General features: G+C 38.6%; 1 long non-coding RNA gene across 2 annotated transcripts in view; it reads left to right on the forward strand.

Moving 5' to 3' along the window:
- Positions 1-11251, forward strand: part of LOC138843877 (uncharacterized) — a 310222-nt gene extending 298971 nt beyond the window's left edge. For both annotated transcript variants that reach the window (XR_011379007.1, XR_011379006.1), the window contains one exon: positions 9891-11251. This is a non-coding gene — a long non-coding RNA (uncharacterized lncRNA). The remainder of the gene's footprint in view (positions 1-9890) is intronic.
- The last annotated feature ends 606 nt before the right edge of the window (positions 11252-11857 follow it).

Consider the following 11857-nt stretch of genomic DNA (forward strand, 5'->3'; position numbering starts at 1 on the left):
AAGGAAACCTGTTGAAGTGAAATGGATACTATGAGAAACAATGACTTGTTTCAGCCCTTGTCTTGACTGTCGAGGAACAACTTACTATTTTATTCCTTTTAGTGTTTTTTTTTTGTTCTACTTAGTACCATTGGTTGAACTCTTTAATTAACACACAATTATTCTTAGGTGTGTAAATTTAACTGAAAAGTGATCCCTGTTAAATATAAGAGTGGGAATAAGAGAGGGAGGAGATGTACAGTTCAGTACATGCTCACTCCAGCTTACCCCTAATGGTAGAGCTAGAAATGTGCCAGGGGATTCCAATTCAATCCCATCAAGGTGGCATGTACCAGTGCCATCTTACTTGTTAAAGTGATCAGTTTAAGATCATAATTGATTAAAAAGATAGGATTAAGTGTCAAAGGGATTACATAAATAAGACCAGTGTCTGCAAATAATTGATAAAATTAAAAAGGAGAGAATGACTCTACATGGGAAGCAGGATACACAGCAGACTCAAAGAATGGCAAAAGCCCTAAACAGTACTCTGGCCTCAGAATCAGCCCTTAAGGCATTCAGATCTGGCTAAAAAGCCCATGAGAGTATTTCAGGCATAGAAAACCAAGACACTCTGGCAAAAAAAAAAAAATGACCTAAATGAACAATCTCTGTGAGTGAGATTTCAGCAGAAAGAACGGGCCATCAAAGAAGGCAGTACCTTTCTCTGAAGGGAGGAGAGAACTTCCACTTTGACTATGACCTTGTCTAAATAAGATCAGAGTTTGTGAACTCAAGAGGCTTCCATAGCCTTGGCAGCTCATGACAAGAGCCTCGGGAGATTACTGACGTCATAAACAAGAGTGTCAATTATTAAATCAACAACGGATGTCACTGTGCACCTGCTCCCCATGTAGGATCTCTGCCCTTAATGTGTTGTACTATGAGAATTAATGGTGAAACTACTACTCAAACAGTACTTTATACTTTGTGTGTCTTTGTGTGTGCAGTCTGTTGAAATCTTTACTTAGTGTATACTAACTTGATCTTCTGTATATAAAGATAATTGAAAATGAATCTTGATGAAGAATGGGATGGGAGAGGGAGTGGGAGATGGGATGGTTGCTGGTGGGAGGGAGGTTATGGGGGAAAAAGCTGCTATAATTCAAAAGTTGTTCTTTGGAAATTGCTATTTTTAATATTCTTATGCCATTGTTGGCAGGGATTGAGAAGGAGGGAGATGTTCTGGCTTAATAGTCCTGTCATTGTCAATATAAAGAAACTTTTTCAGGAAACAGGACGTAACTCTTCCTATGAGGAAGGGAGTTTTAGGCTCCATCTCTCTTTTCCATTCTCTGTGAGACACAGAACTGAAGACTGTTGGTCTTTTTTTTTTTTACATTATACTTTTTTTTAACTTTTATTTAATGAATATAAATTTCCAAAGTACAGCTTATGGATTACAATGGCTTCCCCCCATAACTTCCCTCCCATCCGCAAACCTCCCCTTTCCCGCTCCCTCTCCCCTTCCATTCACATCAAGATTCATTTTATTTTATTTTTTTGTTTAACAGGCAAAGTGGACAGTGAGAGAGAGAGAGACAGAGAGAAAGGTCTTCCTTTGCCGTTGGTTCACCCTCCAATGGCCGCCGCAGCTGGTGCACTGCGGCCGGCGCACCGCGCTGATCCGAAGGCAGGAGCCAGGTGCTTATCCTGGTCTCCCATGGGGTTCAGGGCCCAAGCACTTGGGCCATCCTCCACTGTACTCCCTGGCCACAGCAGAGAGCTGGCCTGGAAGAGGGGCAATGGGGACAGAATCTGGCGCCCCAACTGGGACTAGAACCCGGTGTGCTGGCGCTGCTAGGCGGATTAGCCTATTGAGCCGTGGCGCCGGCCAAGATTCATTTTCAATTCTCTTTATATACAGAAGGTCAGTTTAGTATATATATTAAGTAAAGATTTCAACAGTTTGCACCCACATAGAAACACAAAGTGAGAAATACTGTTTGAGTACTAGTTATAGCATTAAATCACAATGTACAGCACATTAAGGACCGAGATCCTACATAAGGAGTAAGTGCACAGTGACTCCTGTTGTTGACTTAACAATTTGACACTCTTGTTTATGGCATCAGTAATCACCCTAGGCTCTTGTCATGAGCTACCAAGGCTATGGAAGCCTTTTGAGTTCACCAACTCTGATCATATTTAGACAAGGTCATAATCAAAGTGGAAGTTCTCTCCTCCCTTCAGAGAAAGGTACCTCCTTCTTTGATGACCTGTTCTTTCCACTGGGATCTCACTCATGGAGATCTTTCATTTAGGTCATTTTTTTTTTTTTTTGCCAGAGTGTCTTGGCTTTCCATACCTGAAATACTCTCATGGGCTTTTCAGCCAGATCTGCATGCCTTAAGGGCTGATTCTGAGACCAGAGTGCTGTTTAGGACATCTGTCTTTCTATGAGTCTGCTGTGTATCCTGCTTCCCATGTTGGATCGACAGAACTGAAGACTGTTGGTCTTGTAAAGAGATGGCTGACATGGAGAGCATCATCATCTGTAGTTAGTCAACATTTAAAGATCACATTTGAAAAGAAAAATCTTTCCAGAGAATCCAAATACAGATTTTCATGTATAGGGAGAAACTATGAGCAAGGGTCCAAGATAAGATGGAGACTTCCCAATAAGGGTTCTGCAGCTAGATGCAGCCTAGGTTTGCAGCACAGAAATACAGTAGGATGACACAGAAGAGAAAAGTTGACTCAGCCAAGTCATGGCCAATTATTCAGTTACTGAATCAAAGTATTGCTAGTTTCTTCCCAAAGAGGGACTGGAATGATGATCAGAGCCTGCTGAATATTCATTGTATGCTGGACATTTAGGCAAGACGTGGCTGAACTTGAGGAGTTTCCAGTTCAGAATCTCTTCACTGAAGTGCATACAGCTCAGTACCTCTCAGGACCGACCAAAAGAAAATAAGCCATAAATTCCTAAGAACAGAGATATTTTACTGAAGACAAAATGGGAGATGAAGAGGAAAGTTACAATATGCACTATACCTAAAAACATATTAAAAATCTCTATTAGTTCTATCTGTTCTTCTGAAGTTCATGATAGTCACCAACTGTTAGTTTTTTGTTACAATAGTGAAATATCCGAGTCAGGTTACTTTGTAAGTAAAAGAGGTTTATTTTGGCTTATGATTCTGGAGGTATAAGGTCTATACAGCGTGGCATGGGTTCTCACAAAGGACTCCTGGGTGCATCACATCCTGGTGGAAGCACATGTGTATCTCTGCCTGTGTAGTCTCTCTCCCTCTCACTCTGTTCAAATGACCTCACTTAATCTAAACATTTCTCAGAGGTCCTACCTGCAAACACAGTAGTCAAATTAAGTTTCAGTTTTAATATCATTAACTCATGACTTTGGTGTTTAAATTCCTACCTGAATTCAAATGGACAAATTACATTCAAACCATAGCCTCAGCTACCTTGTCTCCTTCTCAACCATCTCCCCAATTATTTTTGAATCTTTACTGTCTCTGCCTTGTAAGGTTTCTGCTCCAGTAACACTGCAATCTTATATTTCCTTTCTCTCTTACATAGACCTATTTAAAATCTCTTCTTTTTATTAGTCATTATGTTTTAAGACTGCCAGGAAATTGCAAATTACTAATTCTCCCTGATAGAAACTTTAAACCATTCCATGTGTACACTAAGAAATAATTTTTGTTTTTAAAATGTCTGCGCAGTGAATATTAACAAATTCTCTCTACTCCTTCAAAGTTGAGTCACCTTGGGTACTGTTTTATCTAAGTGCAGGTGGATCTTACCTGACTGTTCTAGTCAAGATGTTGACAACCTGGGAATTGACCAAACTAGGTAAGATGACCCATTCCTTTTCCCAGACATTTTACTTTCCTTGCAATATAACACATTCTAGATATAAGATTGGGAAGATATACCAGGTGGGTATCATTAAGTTGTTTAAATTCCAGGCAAGGGGAACTGCTGAGGATTTCTAGAGGAGTGGCTTCATGTGTGCTGTGCCTCAGAATGTCCAGACAAGCTGTGCTATGCAGCCTGTAGTGGTGGGGAGTGAGGCTCAAATTGGGCAATCAAGTTAGGAAACTGTAGTAATAGCCTATAGTCACTGAAAAAAAAAAAAAGTCCTCTGCAGAGAACCTGAGACTTTTCTCCAAATTCCAGAGCAGCCCAGATAAAGTATTCCCATCATTCTCAGCAATTTGTTCTTTCTCATTGGTTTCCCAAATAAAAAGAGAGAACCTTATAAATAAATAAATAAATAAAGTATTTTGAGGATAGAATTATCAGAAGAGAAGACACTTGGGAAAAAAATCAGTGTTGTAAAAATGTAAAAGGATGAAGGATCCACTTTGAAAATAGAAATTGTTTGGCCCTATGTTCCTGAGTGGACTGTACCTAAAAAAGGTGAAAGACATTTAATTTACATAAAATATATGTCTTTGCCTAATAATGTGCTCCACACTTAGGCTTTGTAAAATGATGGTATTAGATACATGGTGTTTAAGGATAAAATTTTTAATTGAATATAAATTGGTAACTTCATAGAAGTTTCCTTGAGTAGTTGGAAAGATGTCCAACTGGAATGAGCTAAATCAGAAGCTTGGGTTTTTTCCTCTGCTCAGCATAAAAAACAATTCTTCATACTAACATTTAATAATCTCAGTGCCCTTCTATCTTGCTTGCAAATGTATACTGTTGCCACCACTGATGTATCTGTTCTAGTAAGAAACAAGCATTCCTTTCCAGGACTGTCAAATCAGGAGCTTTCACAAGAACACAAAGATTCGCTCTGTTATTGTACATCATAGAACTCATGCCTGTAGCTTGAAAAAAGAAGTCTTTGGTGTAGGCATTTGCTTGTTTGACAGTTCTGTTCTAAATTTTGAAACTAGTGGTACTGTAAAGTGCCTGTCTGACAATGGTGCACCAGAGCTTAGTCATGCAAAATAATTATTGCTCACGGTTCCTTAGCTGAAGTCAATAGCTCCTTGCAAAACACAACATAATGCAGATCTAAAGTTACTAAATCAAATCTGAAGAAAAGAAGAATTTTAAACAAGTTTTTAAAAAATGGGTTCCACAAGATTTGTCAAGTGATTTCTCTCAGCTTATGGAAGGCTCTAATCTTTCTAAGACAGGCTCCATGACAAAAGTAATGGTAACCTTTAGTAGAATATTTTGGTAATTTTTTTCAGGAGGCCTACATGATGTCAAAGGAAAAAAAAGCAATTTTGAAGATATTAGCAAATAGTTCACAATGCTTATTGTCTAAGCTTGAAATAGTTTAGACAACTTGAACAGTGCTTTCAAGTTTGCTTCTATAAATGTGATGTTTTAAAGCCACCAATACATCACCTATGGAAAATGGGTTGATTAAATTAATGTAAGCCTGTAACATTTTGGACCTGGAATCATGGTTTTTTCTTCTCCTTTAGTAGGGCCTGTGGGTAGTATAGAGTACAGTGGCATATTCTGGGAAAGTTGACGCTATTTCCACAGATAAATAATTATGTCTCCATGTTGCCTCAAACATGTGTCAGGGAATCCTGGCAGAATTGGGCATTGCTGCTTGTCTGTGTGAATGAAAAGGGATAATCTCCTTCCTAACCTTTGGTAGAGAATTGCACTTAAGAATATCCCTCTTCTGGGAAAAGCAAGGATACCAACAACAGTATCTATTGCTTTCCTAGAAGAGGCAGAAACAGAGGAAATACATTAGGATTTCACATTCCTTTATGACAATGTTTACCTACATTTCCTATCAATAATTTCAATGCAATACTAAGGTGGGACTCCTAGTGATAAAGATGTAATTATTTTAGTCTTAGTTGATTGTCATTTTTCATAAAGTCTTTGAATTTTTGAAAGTTAATTTGTTATTGAGATAAAATTTTTATACTGTAAAATGCACAGATTTCAAGTATACAGGTCAATGAATTTGAGAAATAGATCCTCCATGTAAAAAAAAAAAATACCCTAAACATTTCCATGACTCCAGACAATTGTTTTGCACTCTCCTGTGGTCTTAGTGTGTCTCTCCAAAATTCATGTTGAAACCTAACTCTCATGGTGGTAAGATTAAGATGTGGGGCCTTTTAGGAAGTGATTAGTCATAAGGGTGAGTTCCCATGAATGGACTTGAAAAAAGTCTGAAAAAAGAGATTTGAAAAGAGCTGCCCTGCCTCTTTGGCCATGTAAGGACACAGCAAGAACGTACCATCTTATTCACCAAATCTGCTGGCACTGCCATGATCTTGAACTTCCCTGCTGCTAGAGCTATGAGCAATAAATTTCCATTGTTTATAAATCACCAAGTCTAAGGTTTTTGGTCATAGCAGCCTGAACAAACCAATACTTGCTCCTTTTCAGTCCATCAGTTCCACTACTACTAGAAATAACTGCCTTCCTTATTTGTATTATTATGAATTAATTTAGCTTGCTTTTGAATTTCATGTAAATGAAATCACATTATTTTGTGTCTGGTTTTATTTGATCAATACAATACTATTGATATTCAGTCATGTTATTCTGTGCATCAGTGTGTTTTTTATTGTGATGTATTAGTATTCTCTTGTATGAATACACCTCAACTTGTTTTTCTACTCTTCTGCTGATGAACACTTTGGTTTTTCAAGTCTTGGATAATTATGAATGAAAGTACTAAGATCATTCCTGAGCAATTCTTTTTGTGGACATACATTCTCATTTCTTTCTTTGGGGTGAATCCCTAGATGTAGAATTGTTGGGTTGTAGGATAGATGTAGTTAACTTTGTAAAAACTATGAGATACATTTTTCTGGTTGGTGTTCCATTTTATAATCCTATTGGCAATATATAAAAGTTCCATTTGCTCTACATCCTTGTCAGTATTGGGTTTTGTCTATCTCTTTATTTCTTGCTTTATAGTATTTGGGAAGAAGAATCTCATTGTCATTTTGACTTGAATTTCTCTAAAAAACATTAAATACCTTTTCATGTGCTTTCAAGTCACTGATCTTTCTTCCTTTGTGAAATGTCTATTCAAATATTTTGCATATTTTCTAGTTTTAATTGTGTATTTTTGGCTCAATTTTTGTCATAGAAGCTCTTTTGAATACATACTTTTTGTCAGATAAATATATTTTCTCAAGTCCATGTCTTGCCTATTTATTTTCTTAATAATGTCTTTTTTAATTAAAGATTTGTTTATCTATTTGAAAGTCAGAGTTACAGAGAGAGAGGGAGAGACACACGCACACACACACACACACACACACACACAGAATCTTCCATCCACTGGTTCACTCTCCAGATGGTTGCATGGCCCTGGGCTGATCCAGGTCTCCCATGTTGGAGGCAGGGCCCCAAACACTCGGGCCAACTCCTGCTGCTTTTTCCAGGCTGTTAGCAGGGAGCTGTATTGAAAGTAGAGCAACTGGAATATGAACCAGTGCCCACGTGGGATGCCAGCATCACAGGCAGCATCTTTTGCCTGCTGCGCCACAATGCTGGTCCCTACTGGTATCTATTGATAAGTGAAATATTTTACTTTGCTGAAGTCCAGTTCATCAATTTGTTGTTTTATACATTATACTTTTTTGTGTCTTGTATAAAACAGCTTTGCCTATTCATGATCACAAAGATAATCCACATTTGCTTTGTAATGTTAGCTTTTAGGTAAATGACTCACCTTGAATTAATTTCTGTGTGAGGTGGTAGTGAGAGGTTGAAGTTCATTTTTTTTTTTTCTATATGGCTGTTCAATTGTTCCAGCTCCTTTTGGTGACAGTTTCCTTTTCTATATTGTATTGCTTTGATGCCTTTGCTGAAAATCAGTTGACCGATTAAGTGTGGCTCTATTTCTGACTCTGTTCTATTCTTTTGACTTACTTGTCTATCCTTATACTCTTACCACACTCTCTTGATTAGCAAATAAACAAGAGTTTTTTCACTTTTTCATTCTGGCCCTCTCACTAAGGCTACTTTTTCATCTTGCAAGTAAGGTTCTGAATTTATTTCAGAATTTAGCACAACTTTCAAGTGCTCTGGTTCTCAATGTCCATCTATAAAAATAGGAATAGGGAAAGAGAACTGCATTCCAGGGTTGTTAAGAGAAATAAGCAATCTACTTTACATTTTAAATGAGAATTATAGCCCAAAATAACATTTATATGTTAGAATGTTGTTTATTTTTCTAAAATTAAGTTTGTTTAAAGATTTATTTACTTAAAAGAGCAATGGCGGAGGGAGGAGCAAGGGGATAGAGAGAGAATCTATTCACTAGTTTCCTCCCCAAATAACTACAACAATTGGGGCTGGGCCAGGCTTAAACCAAGAGCCAGAAACTCCATCTGGGACTCCCACATGGGTGGTAGGAACCTAAATAAACAGGCCATAGATGTATTGCCTCCCCAGCACATTCACAGGAAGCAGGCTTAGAAGCAGAGGTGGGACTCAACCCCAGGTAATCAGATATGGGATGCAGGGAGCTGGCAATACTGTGCCCACCCCAGAATGTTGTTTATGCTATATATTTTTATTTTATGATTTACATTCCTTAACTTGAAAGCCATCCTCATGTCTATTTACTGAAATTCCCAAGTACGATCTATATCTTTAGTTTCAGACTGTGGGCCACCTATGTTGCGAATTTAGGGAAAAGCAATGATCCAAGATTACTAGGAGTGACAGGCATCTGCTTTCCAACCATTTACAGGAGGGGGTCTAGTGATGATGGAAACTCTTTCTCATGCTTCTCCTTTGTTTGTTTAAAAGGGTAGGAACTGTAGGACTTCTTACACTTTGCTCTTCCATATATTTCTGATTCCATCTCTCCAACAGGTAGCTTTTTCCTCTTTATTATGGCAGCTACTTTAGACTGAAATTACTTTTGCTCTCCCCACCCCAGATTAATGAACTTTTACCCTGTTTTAATATTTACTAGAGAGTTACTTATGCTGAAACTTGGATTAAATTTATCTGAAAGATTTTATTCTATGATTAAAATGATGATAAGGAAAGGGATTGAAAATCTGAACTTGTTCTTTTATTCATACTGAAACAAGCTGAATAATAGCCCATCCTCTCCCTCACTCATCTGAAAGCACATAACAGAGAGGCATAAATGTGACAATTCTTTCATAATCTTTTCTCTGGGACTGTGCTAGTTCATGTCACAATTATCATTCTTATTTTTAAATAGAAATATTTTCTTCCACAGTTTAATGGCAACTTTGTACTGTTTTGGTCTTTGTGTGTCCTGGGTTATGAACACCTTGGGGACAAATACTAAATGTTATTTATTTTAGTTTCAAGTTTTAGCTTCAAACCAAGTGCCTTGTATTCACTTAAAAAAAGTTTATTGAATTAAATTTACTATAATCAAGTGCTGACACTGTTCAAAAGACTGTCATATATACAACAAGTAGTCAGTAATTGTTATTCTATATTGCTGGTAGGAGCTCAGTATTGATTCAATGATTAGTAGTTTGAACACATTTTATAATTAAATGAGCCAGGTGTTTATTCTTTTCAAAACATGTTTGAATCATTCAGCTGGAATTCTATTGATCAACTTGTTTATATGATAATCCTCTCATACATTTTTCTGTGATGTTAGCCATAAGATTTGGGTGGTGTCACCCCATAATACAAGAAAAGAGTCTTTTAAATACTTGTAGTAATAAACTGCCCTGGAGAGAACTCCGAATAGATTTTTGTCATCTCAAGTTCTGTGCTATTCCACTTAGCGTTAGAACTACCTTCCAATGTACTTTATAGAGTTAGATGAATATGTATAGTTAAAAATATAGAGAGACATAAAAATGAAGCACTGATGTCTTCTGGTTTTTTTTTTTTGTTTTTTTTTTTGTTTTTTTTTTTTACAGGCAGAGTGGACAGTGAAAGAGAGAGACAGAGAGAAAGGTCTTCCTTTTGCCGTTGGTTCACCCTCCAATGGCCTCTGCGGCCTGTGCGCTGCGGCCGGTGCACCACGCTGATCCGATGGCAGGAGCCAGGTACTTCTCCTGGTCTCCCATGGGGTGCAGGGCCCAAGTACTTGGGTCATCCTCCACTGAACTCCCTGGCCACAGCAGAGAGCTGGCCTAGAAGAAGGGCAACCGGGACAGAATCCGGTGCCCGGACCAGGACTAGAACCCGGTGTGCCGGCGCCGCAAGGCGGAGGATTAACCTAGTGAGCTGCGGCGCCGGCTACTGATGTCTTCTGATGCTAGATTTTCCAATATTCTTACTGTTGTGCACATGTGGAAATTATTCTGAGTCCTGAATGTGATTAATTTCTATTTCCCAGGCAAACTAGTAGTTCCTTCTTTTTTTCTTTTATAGAACATGGACTTGTCCATCAAATCCTAGAAAGCTAGTCTGGGTGTTGCCAAACAACTCCAAAAGTTAGTTGGAAGAGTTGTCATAGAACCCCCAAACTTAGAACTGCTCCCCTGACATGCAGAGAGTAAGTTACTAACACCCTGGTGGTGGAAGAAGCTAGATATGTATTGCAAAGCACAGAGCAAGGAGCTGGGCAGGTAGTGCTTAATTTCCAGGCTCCCTGAGGAGTTAGAGGTGAAGGTTCTTAAAGATTAGAATTGGGACTGGGCAGTATGTGTTCACCTTGTGTGCAAGTTCCTAGTTGGTTAGTGGTGCTTGTGACCTTCCTTTGATTGAACAGCGACGCTGCACTCCCCATGAAATTCTCATGAAGGCCAGGTGGGCTTCCATGGGTCTGGGGGTGATGGTGACAAGGCACATTACATATGAGTGTCAGTCTCCTTCTGCCCCAGATTTGGAATTTCCCTGCCTGGACTGGGAATTCCCCCAAGTAAATCCCTCTAGACCATACTGGTCAACAAGGTTTAATCTACTGGAGAAGCAGGTGAGTTCTTGAATCTGGTCATTAGAACCTTATCAGCTCAGCTGTACCACTGCCTCATTTAAGTGAGTTCCTTTCCATAAAGGACAGTCAAGAACGCCTTGGAGTAAGGGAGGCAGGCAAGAGGCTAGGTCCTGCCTTTACCTTACAGGAGATCAGCCTCAGGGGTATTTTTAAAGTCCGAGGGGGATGGGGAGTAAAGTTAGGATTAAAAAAAAGAAAAATAGGCATAGAAACAGATGGTACATGTGTGAGAAATACAAGGGTACTTTAAAAAGTGTGGGAAATAGGATTAAAAGATAAGTTTATTTTAGTGCAAAGATTTTTGAAATCCGTGCATATGAGTGTCTTTAGGAGGTTCATGGCAAGTGTGTATCATTAAAAAAAATTATGGATGGATTCCAATTTTTTGTGCTAGAATAAATTTATCTTTAAATTCCAATCTTACATTTTTTGAAGTACCTCATATTACTATGAGACAAATAATATAGATGGAAAATATAAACCCTTACAATTTTTCAGATACATCAATTGAAACTAGATCCCTAAATATTATAGCTGGGGCTGTGGGAAACTTGGGTTATCTCTCATCTAAATTTTATGCTAGAAAAACTATGCCTTCTTAAAACATACCCCTAAAATGTGCCTGTGAAGAACACACGGAGCTAATGGAGTAGTGAACTTATCTGGTACCGTCTCCTCCAGTCCCTGTTTGGATGCCCAAGGCCAGGGGACAGAGGGACAGAGCAAGTTGCCTGTCGTCGCGGATGCGGATTGCGACAGTGGAAGCGGTCGTTACTGCGCGGCCTTTAAGTTTAATGGAAGTTTGTTAGCGACCTCCAGTTCGTTTGTCCTCCCTAAAGACTTAAATTTTCTATGAAGTGTTCTGTAGAGCTTTCAAGATTGAACATTAAGATCCTTTGGTTTGCAGTTAAATGCACACTAACGGTCCCCAGCTTTCCCCCTCCC

This window comes from Oryctolagus cuniculus, chromosome 9 (assembly GCF_964237555.1).
Source record: "Oryctolagus cuniculus chromosome 9, mOryCun1.1, whole genome shotgun sequence".
Taxonomy (NCBI): Eukaryota; Metazoa; Chordata; class Mammalia; order Lagomorpha; family Leporidae; genus Oryctolagus; species Oryctolagus cuniculus.